Consider the following 22,682-nt stretch of genomic DNA (forward strand, 5'->3'; position numbering starts at 1 on the left):
TATGATTTCATTTTATATGAAATCTGTAGTACAGGCAAAGTTATAGAAACAGAAAGCAGACCAGTGGCTGCCTGGGGCTAGGCACAGAAGTGGGAAACGACTATAAATAGGTAGCAGTGAAATTTTTGTTTTTTGATGAAAGTGTTCTGAGTATCCAGATTTTAATCAAAAAGTACTAGTCACACAAAAAAAACAGGAAAGCTTTGAGCTGAATGAAAAATGCAAGCAATAGATGACAGCACTGAGATGACAGAGTCTGAAAAGAATTACTTAAAAATTTTAATAGTACCTTATATATTTTTACAAGCAAAATTTAATAGGACAGTGGTTATGAGAATTTGGAAGTCAAGACATTCCAGTATTGATGTAAGCAAAGACATGTTGTACACTAACTTATTTACCCAAGAGAAATAATAACATGTCCACAAAACAGGCGTACAAATGTTCACAACAGCTATATTTATAATAGCTAAAAATGAAAAATCAACAAAATGTCCATTTATAGGTGAATAGATAAACTAATTGTGGTAAATCCATACAATGGCATACTATTTAGCAAGGAAAAGGAACAAACTAATGATATATGCAACAACATGAGTGAATCTGAAAAACATTATACTGAGCAAAACAAGTTAGATGTAAAAGACGACTTACAATGTGATTCTATTAATAGGAAAGTCCAAGAAAACTAATCTATAGAGAAAAGCAAAATCAGTGATTGCCTGGAGCTAGGTAGGTCAGGAAACTGAATGCATAAATGCTGGAAGACAGTTTTTGGTGTGAAGGAAATGTTCTATATTTTGACTGTGATAGTGACCATTATCTAGTTTGTAACAAGGCCTAGTCTACCTGATTTGTGTGTTGGTTCTGACACTTACTTGGTGATATGGTTTGGCTCTGTGTCCCCACCCAAATCTCATCTTGAATTGGACTCCCATAATTCTCACATGTTGTGGGAGGGACCCAGTGGGACATAATTTGAATCATGGGTGTGGTTCCCCCATACTGTTCTTGTGGTAGTAAGTCTCATGAGATCTGATGGGTTTATCGGGGTCTCTACTTTTGCATCTTCCTCATTTTTCTCTTGCCGCCACCATGTAAGAAGTGCCTTTTGCCTCCCACTATGATTCTGAGTCTTCCCCAGCCATGTGGAACTGTAAGTCCAATTAAACCTCTTTTTCTTCCCAGTCTGGGGTATGTCTTTATCAGCAGTGTGAAAATGGACTAATACAGTAAGTTGGCACCAGCAGTGGGGTGTTGCTGGAAAGATACCCAAAAATGTGGAAGCAACTTTGGAACTGGGTAACAGGCTCAGAAGAAGACAGGAAAATGTAGGAAAGTATGGAACCTCCTAGAGATTTGTTGAATGACTTTTGACAAAAATGCTGATAGTGATATGAACAATAAGGCCCAGGCTGAGGTGACCTCAGATGGAGATGAAGAACTTGTTAGGAACTGGAGTAAAAGTAACTCTTGTTATGTTTTATCAAAGAGACTATGGCATTTTGCCCCTGCCTTAAAGATCTGTGGAACTTTGAACTTGAGAGAGATGATTTAGAGTATCTGGTAGAAGAAATTTCTAAGCAGAAAAGCATTCAAGAGGTGACTTGGGTGCTGTTAAAAGCATTCCATTTTGAAAGGGAAACAGAGCATAAAAGCTCAGAAAATTTGCAGCCTGATGATGCAGTGGAAAAGAAAAACCCACTTTTCTGAGGAGAAATTCAACCTGGCTGCAGAAATTTGCCTAAGTAACAAAAAGTTGAATGTTAATCCCCAAGACAATGGGGAAAATGTCTCCAGGGCATGTCATACATTTTCAAGGCAGCCCCTCCCATCACAGACCTGGAAGCATAGGAGGAAAAAATGGTTTCATGGGCTGGGCCCAGGGTCCTCATGCTGTGTGCAGCATAGGAACTTGGTGCCCTATGTCCCAGCTGCTCCAGCCATTGCTAAAAGGGGCCAATGTACAGCTTTGCCCATGGTTTCAGAGGGTGCAAACCTTGGCAGTTTCCACATGGTGTTGAGCCTGCAGTTGCACAGAAGTCAAGAATTGAGGTTTGGGAACCTCCTCCTAGATTTCAGAAGATGTATGGAAATACCTGGATGCCCAGGCAATAGTTTGCTACACAGGCAGGGCAAACTTTGGAGAACCTCTGCTAGGGCAGTACAGAAGGGAAATGTGGGGTCAGAGACCCCACACAGAGTCCCTACTGGTGTACCACCTAGTGGAGCTGTGAGAAGAGGGTTACTGCCCTCCAGATCCCAAAATGGTAGATCCAACGACAGCCTGCAATGTACACCTGGAAAGGCCACAGACACTCAATGCTAGCCCGTGAAAGCAACCAGGAGGGGGGCTATACCCTGCAAAGCCACAAGGGCAGAGCTGCCCAAGACTATGGGAACCTATCTCTTGCATCAGCATGACCTGGATGTGAGATATGGAATCAAAGGAGATCATTCTGGAGCTTTAAAATTTGACTTCCCTGCTGGATTTCAGACTTGCATGGGCCCCATAACCCTTTTGTTCTGGCCAATTTCTCCCATTGGAATGGCTGTATTTACCCAATATCTGTATCCCATTGTATCTAGGAAGTAACTACCTTGCTTTTGACTTTACAGGCTCATAGGTGGAAGAGACTTGCCTTGTATCAGACGAGTTGGACTGGGGACTTTCGGGTTAATGCTGAAATGACTTAAGACTTTGAGGGACTGTTGGGATGGCATGGTTGGTTTTGAAATGTGAGGATGAGATTTGAAGAGGCCAGGGGTGGAATGATATGGTTTGACTCTGTGTCCCCACCCAAATCTCATCTTGAATTGGACTCCCATAATTCTCACATGATGTGGGAGGGACTCAGTGGGAGATAATTTGAATAATGGGAACAGTTCCCCCATACTGTTCTCATGGTAGTGAATAAGTCTCACGAGATCTGATGGTTATATCAGAGGTTTTCACTTTTGCATCCTCCTCATTTTTCTCTCGCCTCCACCATGTAAGAAGTGCCTTTCACCTCCTGCCATGATTCTGAGGCCGCCCCAGCCATGTGGAGCTATAAGTCCAATTAAATATCTTTTTCTTCCCAGTCTCGGGTATGTCTTTATCAGCAGTGTGAAAATGGACTAATACACTTGGGCAAGTTATTTAACTCCTCTGTGCCTCAGTTATCTCATCTGTAAAATGGATATCATAATAATACCAATTTCATAAGGTGATTGCAATTGTTAAAAAATGAGTTAGTAAATAGAAAGATTGTAAAGTACCTGAGATACAGATATTTCCATGTGTTATCCATTACAATTTTTAACAAAGGATAAAGTTATCTATGTAAATATGTTTGTCAAATAGGTGTTTACAAAAGCAAAAACTGGCTTGCATAGATATACAAGCTATAATGTATATCTTGTATACAACCTGGTGAAATATTATATAGTTGCTACATTGGTGAACATTAGAGAATCTATTATATAACTTCTAGTTTTAGTAGTTCACATAAAAAATCAGGTAAATATCTCAATAAATGCAGAAATGACATAAAATACAACACCCATTTCTGACACAAAGCAAAATAGATCAATTCTTATACTTAATCACATCAAAAGCTAGCAACAAATTTAACAGTAAACTTTCAATTTTTCATTCAAATTTCACAAACAAAACAATGGTGCTATCACAATTATTGCCCACTGTTCTGGAAGTAAAATTTAATGCAAGCAAATAAATAAGGAGAGTATATGTACTAGAAAAGATGCATAACTGTCATAATTTGGAGATTACAGGACTGCATAAAAGGATAAAATAATGTGACTGGTTAAAAATGTTATTTATTTACAAAAATGAGTAGTTTACCTATCTACAAAATCATAATAAGAAAAAAAGGATTAAATAAAACCTCATAACAAGACAAAAACAAATAATTAGAAATCATCTTAGCAGTTAACATACAGGACAAATAAAAAGAAAATATTACAAATTTACTGAAGAGACATAAAAGGAGAATTGAGTAAATGTCCCTATGTAGAAAAACTCAAAACTCTAAAATTATCAAATCAACCTTCAAAAATTCAATTTAAAAAGCAACAGGAATTCAGGAGGTATTTGAAAAAATTGTAATAAGTTCACCTGGAAGATGAAACAGGAAAAAGTTTGGAAAAAATAAGATGAGACAGAACTATTTTTATCAAATATTAAAGCATATAAGACTACAGGAACTAAAGCATTTTGTGGCAGGGTTAGTGTGTTAGTTAATTATTGCTGCATAACAAATTTCCCCAAAACATATTGACTTAAAATAACACACACCTATTATCTCAAAGTTTTGTGGGTCAGGAATCAGAGCATGATTACCTGAGTTCTCTGACTATGGGTGTCTCACAAGGCTGCAATCAACGTGTCTACTGGGGCCACAGTCATCTCAAGGCTCAACTAGGGTAAGACCTGCTTCTAAGCTCACTCACTTGGTTGCTAGAAGGATTCGGTTCCTTGCAGGCTGTTGGAATGATGGCCTTAGTTCCTCCTCAGCTGTTGGCTAGCGATCTTGCTCATTCCCTTGCCACATGGGTTTCTCCACAGGGCAACTCACAACATGGCAGGTGGCTTTAGCAGAGCAAGCAAGTGAGAGAATGAGAGCGAGCGACAGAGTACCAGTAACATGGAAGTCTCAGTTTTTGTAATCTAATTGCAGAAGTGACATCCCATCACTTTTTCAGTATTCAGTTCATTAGAAGCAAGTCACTGGGTCCAGCTCACATTCAAGGGGAGGGGATTACACACAGGTATAAATACCAGGAGGCGGGGATCATCTACAAATCTGCCTGCTACCACTAGAGAGATAAACCAATAGAAGAAAACAAAGTATAGAAATAGACCCAAATTCCTTTGAGAATGTAGTATATCATAAAGATAGCATTCTAAATTAATTATGACAAGCTCTATGAATTATGCCATTGCCAAATCAAATCATGTCCAAATCATACTTTCAAATAATTAGCTAGGCATCTTTTAAAAACCATCTGGGCACCTATCTCTTTCCCAGAGATAGAATAATACTGATATAATAATTCTATTGAAACTACATATAAAATTAAGGCATGGAAAAATACATATATAGTATAATTATCAAAATGTTTTAAATATATATATACAGGGAAGCAAAAGAAACTACCAGTAAAGTAAACAGACACCCTACAGAATGGGAGAAAATATTTGCTAACTGTGCATCCAGCAAAAGTCTAATATCCAAAATCGTTTAGGAACTTAAATCAACAAGAAAATAATTCCATTAAAAAACTGGCAAAGGAGATGAACAGATATTTCTCAAAAGAAGATATACAAGCAGCCAACAAACTATGAAAAAATACTCATCATCACAGATCATCAGATAAATGCAAATCAAAACCACAATGAAATATCATCACACACCAGTCAGAAGGCTATTACTAAAAAGTCAAAAAGGCCGGGCGCGGTGGCTCAAGCCTGTAATCCCAGCACTTTGGGAGGCCGAGACGGGCGGATCACAAGGTCAGGTGATCGAGACCATCCTGGCTAACCCGGTGAAACCCCGTCTCTACTAAAAAATACAAAAAACTAGCCGGGCGTGGTGGCGGGCGCCTGTAGTCCCAGCTACTCCGGAGGCTGAGGCAGGAGAATGGCGTGAACCCGGGAGGCGGAGCTTGCAGTGAGCTGAAATCCGGCCACTGCACTCCAGCCTGGGTGACAGAGCAAGACTCCGTCTCAAAAAAAATAAATAAATAAAAAATAAAAAATAAAAAAAATAAAATAAAAAGTCAAAAAACAGAAAATTGGAAGGCTGCAGAGAAAAAAGAACACATACACTGTTGGTGGAATTGAAAACTAGTTAAGCCACTGCAGAAAGCAGTTCAGAGATTTCGCTAAGAACTTAAAACAGAGCTACCATTCAACCTAGCAATCCCATTACTGGGTATATACCTAAAGGAAAATAAGATCATTATATTCAAGAGACACATGCACTCATATGTTCATCACCACACTATTCACAATGGCAAAGACATGGAATCAACCTAGATACCCATCAGTGGTGGATTAGACAAAGAAAATGCAATACTGACATACCATGGAATACTATGCAGCCATAAAAAAGAATGACATCACGTCTTTCACAGGAACATGGATGGAGTTGGAGGCCATAATCCTAAGCAAACTAATGCAGGAACAGAAAACCAAATACCACATGCTCTCACTTATAAGTGGGAGCTAAACATTGAGCACACATGGACATAAACATGGAAAAAAGAGACACTGTGAACTACTAGAGATAGAGAGGGAGGGAGTGTGGATTGAAAAACTACCTATTAGGCACTATGCTTATTACCTGGATGAAATATAGCCATGTAACAAACCTGCACATGTACCCCCTGTATCTAAAATAAAAGTTGAAGTTTAACCAATCAATAAATAAAAACATATAGAGGGGAGAAAATGTTTAAGAAAAGAAAAAGAAATACCACACATCAACAGTGATTGTGTATAGCTGGGATTATTTTGTATGTTTTAAGTCTTTTATATGTTCTGAATATTGTTAATAAAAATGTGGTACTTTTATAATGGAAAAATAAAGTTTTCTAAGCGATGGTTTTAAAGAAGTGGGAATCTCTTTCAAATGATTTCTTATACAGAATCATAATCATAAAGAAGACACGTAAATAATTTCTGAATGAATTTTGAAGGTTTAAAGTTGAACATATTTGAGAATATCTAATACGGTAAGATAGTAAAATTTCTTCAACATCTCTACAGTAAAATAGATATCACCATCAATCATTACTGGATTTGTTTTAAAGTACATACTCCTACTCAATGCTTTTTAAAAACAAAGTTCTGGCTGCTTCTTTTTATTCTTCACCAAAGAATCAGATTATAGGGAAAACAAATTTGAAAGCTGGAACAGTTTACTTTAAATGTGAAAATAAATAAAAAGTTTAGTTCTAGCTCAAGCTGAACAAGTCTTGTTCTAAAAATCTCTGCGTATAGCCTTCTTATCAGGAAGGCAGAGATGGACATAAATTACACGATTTTAGGAGCTCAGATGGAACTCCAGATTTCTAGAATCTGGAACAGGAGAATAAAGGAGTGTTTGTCTTTTTAAAAATAAATAAATAAATAATGCTAACACCCACCCACACAGCTCTCCACACAGAATGAAAGCTACGTTATAATAAATTCTGTTTCTCATTTATGACTCAATGAAACATTAGAACACTTGACGTACAATATAACTTTTAAAGGAAGGTTGACCAATTTTCTTCTTGGAAGAAGAAATGAAATCATCCAAAAAAAGCACTTTGGGAACTATGACAAAAATGAGGAAATAAGCTCTTCCTCTTATGAATGAAGATTCAGTGTCACTGTATCTAATAGTGAATAGACTGAAAATAGGAGACGTGCAATAGGGAGCTTAATGTCTGTTACTAAAATACTATATAAAAATTAAAAATTAAAGATAAATAAAAATTAAATTATCTGGAAACTCGAAATAGAAGTTCATGTAACCAAAAGACAGAAGTTCGGCCAGGCCTGGTGGCTCACACCTGTAATCTAGCACTTTGGGAGGCCGAGGCCAGTGGATCACCTGAGGTCAGGAGTTCAAGACCAGCCTGGGCCACATGGTGAAACCCTGTCACCACAGAAATACAAAAATGAGCCGGGCATGGCGGCACATGCCTACAATCCCAGCTACTTGGGAGGCTGAGGCACAAGAATCACTTGAATCCAGGAGGCGGAGGCTGCAGTAAGCCAAGATTACACCACTGCACTCCAGCCTGGGCAACAGAGTGAGACTCCACATCAAAAAAAAAGAAAAAAAATTTCTATTAGAAAAAAAAAATCATTAAACAATATGTATCCCACTTTTTGCTATTTTCCATATGTGAACAAAAATCATTATACAGTCAATGGGAAATAGTAATTGAATACTGCATGAAATAAAACTGGACAATTGTTATTTTCGATTAACTCAAGAAATATAGTGTTATAAGGAATTGAAATTAGGACATAAACCAGTTTCCCAGTTTGGAAAATGGTGAAATACGCTTTGTCACCAGAGGTCAAATCAAAGCTTACTAGCTACATTTCCTCACCTTTATCATAAAAATTTTAAAGTATGAGAAATCTTCATATGGACGTTCTTAAGACAAGTGAAGAAATATTTCCCATTTTCATTTTCACCTTGTATAATCAATTTAAATGCGATTTTAAATTTAAAATGTGTTACTATAATTTCCTGTGTTATTTCTTGATGGGAAAAAATATCCCTCAGAAGCACATCCAAGTTCTTCTCTGCCTTGGGAGTGGCCAACCTCAGATTCATTTCCCTGATTAAATTTTGCAAAGCTGCCAGGTGGAGAAATTTTTCCTTTAGAAGAGAACCTAGGGTTTGCTGAAACCAGTAAATGGCTTACTATCAGAAAATCTGGAATCATCATATCAAAAAGATACTTGCACTTGTATGTTTATGGAAGCACTAGTCACAATATCAGGGATATGAAATCAACCTGTATGTCCATCAAGGGATGACCGGATAAAGAAAATGTGATATATATATATATATATGTTTACACACACACACAGCATGGAATACTATTCGGCCATAAAAAAGAATGAAATCATGTCTTTTGCAGCAACATGGATGGAACTGGAGTCTATTATCTTAAGTGAAATAACTCAAAGTCAAATACTGCATGTTCTCACTTATAAGTGAGGCCTAAATGATGTGTATACATCAACATAAAGAATAGTAGACATTGCAGACTCAGAAAGGTGGAAGGGTGGGAAGAGGGTGAGGGATGAAAATTACTTAATGGGTACAATGTACAAAATTCAGGTGACGGTTACACTAAAAGCTCAGACTTCACCACCATACACTATATTGATGTGACATAATTGCACTTGTATCTCCTAAATCTGTAAAAAGTAAAATAAAGAAAAATAAAAGAAAATCTAGGTTTCAGACTCAGCTTATCCTTAGAAGCTTGAGCAAGACATAACTTCACTTGGCTCCAGTTGCTTCATTTGTAAAATCGACAGGCTGTCAAACAGCTGTCACATCCTACAATTCCCACTGGACATCATTATACAATCATTCATCCGAACAAATCCAGGTTCCAGAGAAGATTGCTCTATAACCTGGCTCTTTGTTGTCAATCTCCTCTCAAGATCATTTATGTAAATATTTTAGTTTACTCAAGATAATGGCCATTGATAAACCTATACAATAACTATTTCCTCAAAACTGAACATTCCAATGAATAGATACTCTTTAGCAAAGTAGCCTGCACACAACTAGTTCTTAACATATGTTTGAAAAATGTATTTAAGATTACAGTCTGGGCTGGTTGTGGTTGCTCACGCCTGTAATCCCAGGAGTTTGAGACCAGCCTAGTCAACACAGCAAGACCCCGCCTCCACAAAAAAATTAAAAATTAGCCAGGCATAGTGGCATGCACCTGTAGTCCCAGCTACTCAGAAGGCTGTGGTGGGAGGATCACTTGAGCCCAGAAGGTGAAGGCTGCATGCAGTGAGCCATGATGGCACTACAGCCTGGGAGACAGAGCAAGACCCTGTCTCAAAACAAAACAAGACAAAAGAAAAAGAAAAAAAATCTAAGAGTATAATCTGTACTTTTTCTCATCAGTTTTTTCTTCATAATTGTTAAAAAGCATCAAATAAAAATGTGGTATATTGTCTCTTTCTTAACCTATTTATCATGAATACAAAATTTTAATTGGTTAGAAATCATGAATTTTACATATTCATTGAACACTTCTCAAAACATATTTTAGCATACCTTTTAGCATACAGTCACTCAGACGTAGTAATAGAACCTTCAATAGTAGTAGTAGTATTCTTTTGAAACTTAAGTAAATTAATATTGACAAGACAGCTCAAAATCCCAGGACGAAAATAAAACATATATGGAAATATATTTTGGGGCTTGTTTTTAACATTTGACTGATACTGTAGTGGAATGAAAAGGTAATGAATTCACGGGCCAGTTCTGTCGCTGTAAGCTATAACTTTGGGCAACCGATTTTAACTTGGCTTTCTTATCTGTCAAACGGCCATCACACCCTTCTATCTACCTCACAATCTGATGTGTGGATAGTGGGGAAAATCTATACAATGCCCACTTGACACCGCAAATATTAATGCTGATGGCACAAGGAGCTTGTTCATTTGTTCCAGCCTGAGAGACACAGTTTAGGAATGGCGTTGAACCATTGAAATTGGTTCTTTTGTTACAGTGGTGGGGTGGTTGTGGTTTCAGTGACCGAGTTTGGAGAGAGTGGGAAGAGAGTGGGAAGTTCACTGCGATGTATCTGACCAAGATCTGCTGGAAGGTGAAAGTGTGTAGCTTCTCTGTGCAGCTGTGTTGCAAAAGGGAGACCATTTGCAGAGACATAGTTGAGTCAGGTCTATGCTTAGGAGAGTGGATCTTTCAGTTGTTTACAGCAACGTGCCTAAAATGAGCTCACCCTCTTCAGCTGACAAGATGAATGTCCCTGTGGAGCAGGTCTGAGCTGTTTTTTAGGGGCATGGCACAGGCAAGCTGCTGAGAAATATGGCCTGGTGTGCACAGGATTCCCGGCATAGGCAATTAAGGCTGATGGTCCAGTTTCCAGAACTGTCTAAAATTACAGAGGAGGCTCATGTGAGGTCTGGGCTTGCCTGGCTCTGTCATCATTGCTTCCTGTCTCTCTGGTCAAGGGCCTGGGCAGACACTTGCCACGATGGGCACAGGGAGAGACCAACTTACCTTCATAGTTGGAGGAGGAGAAACATAAACTCAGATGCCTAAATTTTAACCTCATGTATTTCCCAACTACGCTTGGGGGGAGTAAATAAACCATTACTATTTTAATCATTTGACTATGAAAATAATATTTCTGGCTTTCCAGCTGGATAGAGGACGCATCCAAACAGTGCCCTCTGCCTCACGCTCTGTTTGTGAGCAGCGGGTGACCACAGACTTATTTTGCGGTCTCCTAGGGTGGCTTCTTAAAATTTACAGATATCCATTTGAAGTTTCCTGAGGAACATGTTAAAATACATGAAATCTTCTGGACCTCATCTTCCTACTCTCTCACGCACCACCTTTAACAAAACTGATTTATATTTTGCAACTATGAAAGTATAAAAATGCAATGTTTGTGAAGTCTGAGAAGCAGCCTTCCTGAAAGTGCTTACTTTAAAAAATTATGGGTATACAGTAGGTGTACATATTTATGGGGTACATGAGATATTTTGATACAGGCATACAATGTGTAATAATCACATTAGGGTAAACCGAGTATCCATCACCTCAAGCATTTATCATTTATTTATGTTACAAACATTTCATTTATACTCTTTTAGTTATTTTTAAATGCACGATAAATTATTGTTGGCTGTAATCACCCTGTTGTGCTATTAAATATTAGATCTTATTCAAGTGGAGAAAAAGGAACCCTTGTACGCTGTCGGTGGGAATGTAAATTAGTACTAAATTAGAATGTAAATTATTCTCCATAGCCAGTATAAGAATAATATGGAAGCTCCTCAAACAATTAAAAATAGAACTAGAACATGATCCAGCAATCCCACTGCTAGGTGTTTACCCAAAAGGAAGGAATTACTACACGTAATTGCCAAGATTTGGAAGCTTCTCATTTTTTTTTTTTTTGAGTAAATTATTCAAGAATAAGTACATGCCACGGAATCCTAAATAACAAGTAATGGGATACTACCCTTGTTTGCCGCACAATTGTGTATCTTTTGCTCCTTCCTACAACTGCCAATTGTTTAAGGGGAGAGTCACTGGGGTGAACAGCCTGGCCAAAATGGTGAAACCCCATCTCTACTAAAAATACAAAAATTAGCTTTGCAATACAGTGCCCGCCTGTAATCCCAGCTACTCAGGAGGCTGAGGTAGAAGAATTGCTTAAACCTGGGAGGTGGAGGTTGCAGTGAACCTAGATCACGCCACTGCTGGGCAACAGAGCAAGGCTCCTTCTCAAAAAAAAAAAAAAAAAAAAGAGAGAGAGAAAGAAACATAGGATAAATCCATCTTTCAACAGTGTGTCACTTATATTTTTGCTACAGTTTGGGTGTTTGTCTCCCCAAACCCCACATTGAACTTTGATCCCCAGTGCTGGAGATGAGGCCTAAGGGGAGGTGTTTAGACCATGGGAGTGAATTTCTCAAGAATGGCTTGGTACTATCCTTATGGTAATGAGTTCTTGCTCTATCAGTTCCTGCGAGAGCTGATTGTTGAAAAGAGCCTGGCGCCTCCTGCCTCTCTTGCCTCTTCTCTTGTTGAATGATTTCTGAACACACTGGCTTCCCTTCACCTTCCATCATGAGTGAAAGCAGCCTGAGATCCTCACCAGATTCAGATGTTGGTGTCATGCTTCTTGTATGGGCTACAGAAGTGTGAGCCAAATAAACCTCTTTTCTTTATAAATTACCCAGTCACAGATATTCCTTTATAGCAACACAAATGGATTCAGATAATTTTCAAAAAATATAATCTGCATTTCTTCAACTTCCAGTCCCCTTCAAAAATATAATGAATATACTAAGTTTCCTATGCTGTCAGAATTTTTGGACAGTCAATAATGTTTTATAAGTTATTTTTTTCTAGATCAGCAATTACACCCATTATTTTAAATCTAGAGCAAACCCACTTCACCTGAAGGCATATTATTTGAAGATAACATACTGTTTTAAGAAAAGTTTATTTTGTTTCCTGACTTTGCATATATATCTTATAGAATGGGGACTGGAAGACAAACAGCAATAAATTATTTGTCAAGAAATGTAGTACATTAATAATGTAAACTGTAAGTGTGTAAGGTCTTTTGAAAGATGCTTAATACATAAATCTACACTCTAATAATTTTTTTTTTTTTTTTTTGAGACAGAGTCTTGCTCCGTCAGCCAGGCTGGAGAGCAATGGCTAGATCTCAGCTCACTGCAACCTCTGCCTCCCGAGTTCAAGCCATTCTCCTGCCTTAACCTCCCAAGTAGCTGGGATTACAGGGGCCCGCCACCATGCCCAGATATTTGTATTTTTAATAGAGGCCAGGTTTCACCACGTTGGCCAGGCTTGTACCAAACTCCAGACCTCAGGTGATCTGCGCACCTTGGCCTCCCAGAGTGTTGGGATTACAGGCATGAGCCACCACGCCTGGTCAACACTCTGATAACTCTGAGCTCTTTAATCCTTAAAAATTACCAGCCTCACTTGCCAGAATGTGTTGTTTGGAGGCCTCATGCCAGAGTGTAAGCTCCCTAAGGGTAGTAATATGTGTAGGATTTGTTCACCAGGAATTTCCAGTACTTGGAAATGGGCCTGGCACATAGAAAGCATTCAATAAATAATTTTAAATAAATGCTGCCATACATGGAAAGAGGATTCACATGAGTTAGCTACTTAAACAATCAGCAACTCATCTGAATGTTACAGGTTGGGCAAAGTCCCCAGAGCCTCTTGCTCAGGGGTAGCTTGCATAATGAGAATCTCTCTGACCACGAAAACTATTTGGGAATTCTTCCAAATATGTCAGCTTAAAGAGACATCAGTGAGTTATCCTGAACATTCATCGTCTTCTGTCTAAGGAAATATAGCACATTTTGACAGAAAGCCGCCATTTACGATTTCATGACATAACTGACATAATTACAGTTTAATATAAGATTTTCCTGCTTTGGGATAGGTCTTCTCATGCCCAGTGTATTTTTTAAGAAGTTATAAACAGTGAAAAACAAATTCATTGCAATTATATAAAGTATGTTAGCATAGTTCTTTTTAAGAGAAAACCACCCTCATTATAAGTATGTTGCTGTAAACATATATTTATATTGTAAAACCCTAATTCTAAGACACTACTCCTTTTGCTGGTGGAGTAGAATAAGACACTAAAGTGATCTGCCCACCTTGGCCTCCCAAAGTGATAGGATTACAGGTGTGAACCACCGCACCCGGACTTTTGTGGCATTTGTATTGAATAGAATGAATAACTACGCCAATGAATGAGCAAAATACAGTCTTGTTCCAGAAAAGAAAAGAACAACAAATGCAGACCAGGCAATAGATAGGGGAATGCCTGCCCCGAGTTCCCAACCTTCTTTCCTTCGCTTTGGGAGGCCAAGGTGGGCAGATCACTTGAGGTCAGGAGTTCGAGACAAGCCCGGCCAACATGGCAAAACCTCGTCTCTACTAAAACACGAAAATTAGCTGGGGGTGGTGGCAGACGCCTGTAATCCCAGCAACTTGGGAAGCTGAGGTAGGAGAATTGCTTGAACCCTGGAAGCAGAGGTTGCAGTGAGCTGAGATCGCACCACCACACTCCAGCCTGCGTGACAGAGGGAGACTCTGTCTCAAAAAAAAAAAAAAAACCCAAAAACAAAACCAAAAAATGCCACAAAAGGCACTATGTAAAATGTGGAGACAGAACAGAAAACGGCTGGAAATTAAACTTCTCTCAAATCTCAAGTCCCTGTAGGAGATCAGACAAGGAAACTGACAAATGCAAAACGGGATGGTGAAGGGAAGGGGTTTAAGCAGATGTTCCCATGCAATTCTTTTTCCAATAAAAGACCACTGCTTTGGGTGACAATAACCATGTACATATGGAAAAAAGTTTAATGACATTATGTATTATAAATATCTATTCTTTTACAAACTAATAAAAAGAAATAATTACTGGAGGGTTTGTATTACTTTATTAGCAAAGATTGTTTCACATATGCTGGAAATAATTTTGATTTCTGCAAAGAGAAGGAAATTTTCTGATTATTCTATACTGCAATCAGATCTTTTTCCTATTTCAAGTTATTATAAAAAGTTCATTGTTGTCGCAGATCAGAAACACCCATCCTCTTTGACTTTCCAGAAAGTCTAAAAGTCAAGAAAAATAATTTCACCATCTAAGCTATATGTTCCATGAGAAAGACACACTAAAACAGCAAAATGGTCCAAAAACAAATTCACCTGTGGAAAGTGAAGAAAAAAATGTTAACTTTTATAGTCCCTCTTAAAACAAGGAAATAGATGCGTTTATTCCTACATCTAGCTCTTCTCCCATAATCCTCTACTTCTTGAATCTGCCTGGGACCAAGAAGGCCAGATCTCTGCTGATACTGATTCCTACATCTTCTGGTCTGGTGCCAAACCACAGTGATTTTGCATCTGCAAGAGCACATTTGAGAGTCAGCTGAAAGAAGAGCAAAACATTTATTAACGCCAAAGCCATCAACCGCAATCAAAAGATCAATCCAAACAAATTGAGCAATTTGCAGAAGAGCAGACATGGTCTAAGGCAGGAATAAGTGAACCTCAAGGGTGTTAGAATAAAAACAGACCCCATCTCATAAAAGGAATCTTGGCGCAGGCCTTCCCAAATATAAAAATCAAAGAGCTATTCTCCCCTGTCTTCCTTATATAACAGCACTCAAGGATAGGAAAGACAGATTTATGGATCAGAGGCTTCTGTCCAGAGCATGGCCTTTCTCATGAAGTTACCTGTCTAGCATGTGAAACTGATGATCAATGGGACTGTTATTCCCCATACTGGCTTTCTTCCCTGAAAGTGATTACACATCCAACCCATTTCCGAATGACTTGCGGTGCCTCTCCATACGTGGAGAATATTTCTCTGCCATGTTTTCAGGCTTGGCAACATGATGTGTCTGGGCCAATGAAATGTAAGCAGAGGTGACAGTGTGCCAGTTCAAGCAAACACTTTGAAGCATGACATTTTCCAGCCAATTCTCTGTTTTTCTCTCTGCCACAGAAACAGCAGTCTCAAAGCCAGGCACAGAAAGATAAATTTTACAGGTTCTCACTCATATGTGAGACTTAGGAATCAAAACAATTGAACTCATGGAGGTAAAGAGTAAAATGATGGTTACTAGAAGCTGGGAAGAGGACAGGGAAGGAGATGGAGTGCAGACAGCTACTGGGTGCAAAAATGCAGTTAGGAAACAAAAAGAGCAGGTCCCAAATATACATGGCTATATTTCTGAAAGAGAAGACACTGGGAGCAGAATTGTGGCAATCAATGCACAACCATCACTATGTAATGCAAGTGGAAAATGAAAATTTATTGGCGTGAGCCCGAGATTTGGAGACTATATATTATTGCAGTGAAACTGACTAATATATATGACACCATGAAGCAGTAACTTACAACTGCACTGAAATAAGCATTCCATCTCTAAGGGCATCCCATTCCATGAGAGGCTTGGCTTTTATTCTAAAAATAAGCTCAAAGAGATTAGATAGGATTGGTTCAAGCACTATGTCACCTGTAGTCAGAAGGCACCAGGGATAAAAGGTACCATTTTCTATCCTAGATGAACTATGTTGCTGTAAGATAAGCCATAGTTATCCTGGAGGTCACCTGTTCCACAATTCTGGAAGTAGCCATGAAATAGATCAGCCTTGAAGGAGTGGGGCACAGCATAGGTTTATACTTGCCCCACAGCAAACATTTCTTTGAACACATAGTAAGTTCACTTGTCCTCCAGCTCAGGAGTCCAGGGAATAGCCACACACAGTCAGGGCTATTAGCGTCACTAAACAGAAAGTGCTTCTTTTGGCTTCTAGTTCTGCAACTGCTTTTACGGCTCCACCTCTTCCTTTTAATTTGCTTATTAATGGCTCTTTGACAACCCTACTGCTAAGTCAGTGGCCTTGGGGGTATAATTACAAATACTTTAAAACTCAAAGTTAGCATGTTTTTCCAATCAATTAAAAGTACTTAAAAATACCTACAGAAGCCAAAAGCAACCTAGGTCCTAACCACATGCACCAGGCCACAGGAACTCAACAGGGCCTGACAAATTCAGTCTTGCCAGGACCAGCAGGGAGGAGACAAGAACCGTGAGATTCAGAAAATGAGTTGGAAGGCAGCGACGCATGGCTGAGCAAAGGGGATTTGTTCCTAGAATGCTGCTGCCTAATCCAGGAAGGACAGACAGGGCTGGGAAGCAGATCTGAAGCAGAACTATGGAAGGAACACCCCATTCCTTGACAAGCTTAGATCTGGTGGTGGGGCCTGGGGCTCATAAGGATAGCCAGCTACATGCTCACTGGCTTAATCAGAGGTGGTTCCTCCTGCCTCTGGAGTGAGTTATTCTTCAGAAGTGTAGGAGCAAAGAGGATTCATTCTTTGACTAGCCCAGCTTGATTCACTCTTTGGCTAGACTCACCCCGGGTCTTACAGAATCTACAAAAGGATGAGAAGGAACTCACTGGCAAATAAAACTTAATGGGAACAAAACAAGCATTGTCCAACAAGGACGACCTATCACAAGAATGCTAGAACTCCTGACAGGCCAGTCTTCTTTTAAGGGTGGGGAAACTGAGCCCAGAGATGCAAAATGACCCACCTAAGGCCAAAGTCAATGACAGTATGGCAGAGGGAGGGCTCAGGGCCTGACTGATGAATTCCTGACTGATGCTGAGAGCTCTTCTTTAAGTCTCTATGCTAGCCTATTCTGAAATAAATACAAGGACTTTGTAGGGGCCCCTAAAGTCAGAGAGAAGGTGTGACTACAACAGGAAGGGCTTATGAATCTGCAACATTGTTGTTATTGACAATTGATCCACCTAAGCCGTTGACTTTTCCACATGTTTTCACAAAGAATAGGGGCATGAGATACTGTTGTGTGGACATTATCCACATGTGGGAGGAAAGAAAGTCAACCACATGATGTACAAGCCATTGAAACTTCATATTTGAGAATTCTGCAAGTCAACTATTATTGCCAATTGTCAGGATCCTGCCTAATGAGAATTTCATAAAGTGTAAGTATAATACATCACACTCCATTAGGGGCTGGGGTGGGGAACTGCAGGAGGTTGAAAAGGAGGGGCTCAGAGAGGAAGGAAGATGAGGGAAGTGATTAAGAAAAATACTGACAAATACTGAAAACAAAACTTGCCTGGTGTGGATGCAGCTAAATTAAGTTTTTCTATGAGAAACAAGGTAAAGAACTCATTTTAAATGCCTGCAGGTAGACTGAAAGTTGTTTCCAAATACCAGATTGACAAAACGATCTTAGAAATAGACAGAAAATGCCAATGCCTGTAGCTGTTTCTGACCCTTGCCAGTGGTCATGCTTTCATTTCCTCCCAAATCAGATCCTAAGTACCTATTCAGCAAAATAGAATACATGAAATCACAGACAGACACTTTCAACCACCAGAAACACAATTTCACTTAATTCTACAAATATCATCAAACACCAGTGGGAGACGTTCTTTCCCCTGGCATTTGGTTGCATTTGACTTTCACAAAATAGTGAACTTATCAAGAGGAAATGTTTCTCTAGAGCTTGCTGGATTCATTTAGTCACTTCTCCCGACTGCCCCTCAGGGTCCCCGTTATTGCTACTTGGGGTAGACTATGACCAGTTTCTCTTGGCATAAACCGCACAATAACCATGACCTTAGCATAGCTTTGAGGGTTTACTAACCTGTGACACACTCAAACCAGGCAAGCTAAAGGGTTTCAAAAATCCTGAAGCACCTGAAATGCTTCTGAAAATGATTCTATGACTTGGCTGTTAATAGGGATGAAAACAAGTTTGAAAATTAAGAGACAATGAGAAGCTAGATAGGAAGTGCGATTGCATGCAACTTGGGTTCTTTCTCTGAAAAGTAAGGCAAAGCAGACACAAGAGAGGACTTGAGCTTACACTCATTTTGGAGGAAAATTCCTTGTGACGCCACCCTCCCCACATCCCTGGAGCCCCCACCCCAGACCATAAACCTGATCCTTGAAGTAATTAAAACCCACTTCTACAAAAGGGAAAATACTAAGTAGCTTGATTTTAAACCTTCCACAATAATGCAGTATGTATCGGGGCAACAGTGGTGTTGGATTGATATTAGGACAGAAATTCAGTCTTTGCCAGAACAGTGACTTTATAGCCAACTCCTGATCATGTCAACCTGAAATAATCAAAAGGGTCAGATTCCAATTTTAGAGAGTTTATTCAAGCAAAAAGCTGGGAATGGCCATTTCTGGATGTTCCATCCCAGAGAAATGGGGGTAGTGCTCTGAAGTTAAAAGCTAAATTCTCTTTTATATAGGAAAAAGCAAAGAAATTTAACAAGATTACAACATTTTCAATACAGGGCTGGTTTATGAGTTACAACAAATTAATCAGTTACAGTGTGTTTTCTTTTCCATGCAGCTTGTTTTCTTCTCTTTATTGCTCGTTTTCATTTCCTTTTCATTTTAGAAGAGTGTGCTTAGCATTCCATCTTGAGGCATTGAGATGGCCACAAAGTTTTTGTGTGAGAAGAAAGAGGTTAATCTATAATGAAAGTCAACAGTAAGAGGGAAGGGGTCTTCCCTGGCATCCTTCACTGATATGGACAGGAGACAGGGAAATACTGGGTAGAAGAGGGCAGTTCCCAGCAAAGGGCCCACCCTCAAGCCTGAAGACCCACAGCCCTAAAGGAGGACAGGCATTTCTGTTTTCAGGGCCAAATTTTGCCTTTTGGCCTGCCATGCGCCCCCCATCCTGCCCCCACATAAACCCAAGACCTTAGAGGGCACACACACAAGAAGCTGGACATCAAGACCAGCAGACCAGTGATAGTGGAACAATGCGGCAGGGAAAGTGAGAAAAGGAAGGATGTCTGGAATCCTAGGGGAGCTCAGCCAGGGGTGGCTGGAGAAGAGTTAGGCCACTGGATGCCCGACTCCAGGGAAAGACCACCTTCCCACTCCAACCCCACTTCTGGCTCCCCATCCATCTCAGGTACAGCCATTCCATAAAACCTTGCACTCAACCTTCAAGCCTGTGTGTGATCTGATTCTTTCAGGACACTGGACAAGAGCTTGGGATACAGGAAGTTGTCACACTGGCCCCCTGCCCTTACAATAACGCAGAGGGTCCGTTAAGCTGATTAACACTCAAGATGTCTGCAGACAACGAATCTGAAAGAGCTTTGTAACACATGCCCACATGGGTTTCGGGAGTCACAGAGAGCCAACCCCTAGACTCTGTGGTAGGACCGGAGCCCAAAAGTGCTTGTGCTGGCCTCTGCACCTGCCTGTCTGCATGCTTCCCCCTTGGGATTTGAGCTTTGGGGCGACCAAGCAGGCGAGCTACACCTTTCGCACGTCCTACAACCATTTACAACATTTTACAAAATAATGTAGGTAAGGGAAAAGACAATTCAGACAATCAAAAATACTACAAAAAGTTCACAGCTGCCTAGTTTACACTGCCTGTCTTGTGACTGAGGCTCCATAATTCACATTTCCTTATGGCTCAAAATAATTGAGAGTTCTAACAGCTTAGATTTTGAATCACTCCTTTTCACAATCACAAAGCGTAGTAGGAGTGCCAGAGAGAGAGCATAGCTCACACATAATCCAAAAGTCTTTTCTAGCCCGTAGTTTCAAAATCACTCTCCCAAAGAAAGGTGAGGAAAGCTAGTATCATAGAAACCAAATGGGCCCTTCCGAGTTTCATTTCCCACCACCTGAGAGGCAGTGATGAAACACCACACAAGTACTGCTTTGAAAAGCACCTGGATTCCTCAGGTTCTTTCAGACTACCTCATGGGAAATAAAACAGAAACAAATTTAAAACTATAACTGGGTTGGTTTTTTGTTTGTTTACCAGTTAAGACCTCAGGTAGGTATATGCTATGGGCTGAATTGTCTTCCTGCAACCTCCCCCAAATGTATATGTTCAACTCCAAACCTCTAGTACCTCAGAATGTTCCTGTTTTGGGACATGATAAAAGAAAAACTTTAGCCGATTTAAATTTAAAGGAGTTTAGTTGAGCAACGAACGTTTAGCGAAGCAGATAGCCCCCAAATCACAGCAGATTCACAAAGACTCCAGCGCAGCCATGTGGTGGAAGATGATTTATAGACCAAAAAAAAAAAAAAAAAAAAAGAGAGAGAGAGAGAGAGAAATGACGTACAGAATTTGGAAGTGAGGTAGAGAATGGCTGGATTGGTTACAGGTTGGTGTTTGCCTTAGTTGAACACAGTTTAAACCCTAAGCAGTATATGAATGGTTGAAGTATGGCTGCTGGGATTCGCCAGGACTTAGTTATTGTTACAGGTGCCTACTACTAAGTTAGGTTTTCAGTTTTGTCTGCCTATTAAGTTAGGTTACGGTTCATCCACAAGGACTTAAATATAGAAGTAGGGAATCTTTCTCAGGTTGTATTTAGTTTGCTTTCACAGACATAAAGCCTTTAAAGAGGTAATTAAGGTAAAATGAGGTTATTGGCATGGGTCCTAATGTAATCTGACTGGTGTCCTTACAAGATTAGGACACAGGCACCCAGAGGGAAGACAATCTGAAGTCACAGACCTACAAGCCAGGGAGAGGGGCCTCAGAAGTCAACCTGCTGACACCGTGATCTCAGATTCAGCCTCCAGAACTGTGAGAAAACAAATTTTCGTTTTCTGAGTCACCTAGTGTCCTTCTGGCACTTTATTCTGGCAGCCCTAGTGAACTAATACAGTATATTAGCTTCCTCACAGTTTTAGTGCATATTTAAAACTCCACCCTTAGGGAGTTGCTTACTCTTACTAAGCTTACGTTGCTTACTGATCTGTCTCTCACTTTTAATGCTTTGTTGACGTCCACATTGCATTAGAGCCATGTCAGAATAACTGAAATAATGGCACAGCCAGTCTGGAAGTTTTGGCTGTCAGATTCATAACACTTGGTCCAACTCTGTGGACATCATTGACATTTACAGTTTGTTACGATCTCCATTTTACGGATATGAAAAATGGGACTTGAAGAGGCTAAACAACTTGTTCGAGTTCAGCAACTGGCGAAGGGAAGGGCTAGGATTTGAACCTAGATGGCTTGAGTCAGAGGGTGTGCTCTTAACAATTATGGGATACTGCCTCCCCAAGAAGGAAGAGGAACTGTGACATTGAAACTGCCTTTGCAAAATTATGACTGAGACAGTGAAAGAGATCTGACGTAACCAACTTCATCTTCCTTCTAACCTTTAAGCTGTACTTATTCCTTCCTGGGCATAGGTTGAACTTTGGGAGGAACTTAGTTTATAGTTTCCAACAAAGACCATAACAGCCCTTTCCCAAAACAAACCTTCTTGCCTGGGGACTAAACCGTCTTTATAGGATCTATTAGCCACGAGATTTGAAATTATGTTTTAGGACTTATGCAGCTGGAGGCTACAGGATTCTGACCCTCCCTAAACTGCTCATAGGATTAGTGCTTGAGATATTTTGCAGACATTTTGATGGATCAGCTGGCAGCACCCAGACTGATGAACTGGCTCATCTGATCTTGTGGCCTCCCACCCAGGAATTGACACAGCACAAGAGGACAGCTTCAACTTGCCATGATTTCATCTCTCACCCAGCCAGTCAGCACTCTCAATTCACTGGCCTTCCCTCACCCACCAAATTATCCTTAAACACTCTGGGCCAGGCCCAGTAGCTCAAGCCTGTAATCCAAGCACTTTGGGAGATCGAGACAGGTGGGTCACAAGGTCAAGAGATCGAGACCATCCTGGCCAACATGGTGAAACCCCGTCTCTACTAGAAATAGAAAAATGAGCTGGGCGTGGTGGCAGGCATCTGTAGTCCCACCTACTAGAGAGGCTGAGGCAGGAGAATCACTTGAACCAGGGAGGCAG

At 39.9% G+C, this 22,682-nt stretch overlaps 2 protein-coding genes across 2 annotated transcripts in view; one reads left to right on the forward strand and one right to left on the reverse strand.

Moving 5' to 3' along the window:
* The window catches only part of BACH1 (BTB domain and CNC homolog 1), a 96,563-nt gene extending 91,812 nt beyond the window's left edge, over positions 1-4,751 (reverse strand). The window contains exon 1 of the mRNA XM_050784725.1: positions 4,456-4,751. The gene's annotated coding sequence lies outside the window, so the exon portion shown is untranslated. The remainder of the gene's footprint in view (positions 1-4,455) is intronic.
* RWDD2B (RWD domain containing 2B) overlaps positions 1-22,682 on the forward strand; it is a 1,177,964-nt gene that overhangs the window by 931,789 nt on the left and 223,493 nt on the right. The window lies entirely within an intron of this gene.

This window comes from Macaca thibetana, chromosome 3 (genome assembly GCF_024542745.1).
Source record: "Macaca thibetana thibetana isolate TM-01 chromosome 3, ASM2454274v1, whole genome shotgun sequence".
NCBI lineage: Eukaryota > Metazoa > Chordata > Mammalia > Primates > Cercopithecidae > Macaca > Macaca thibetana.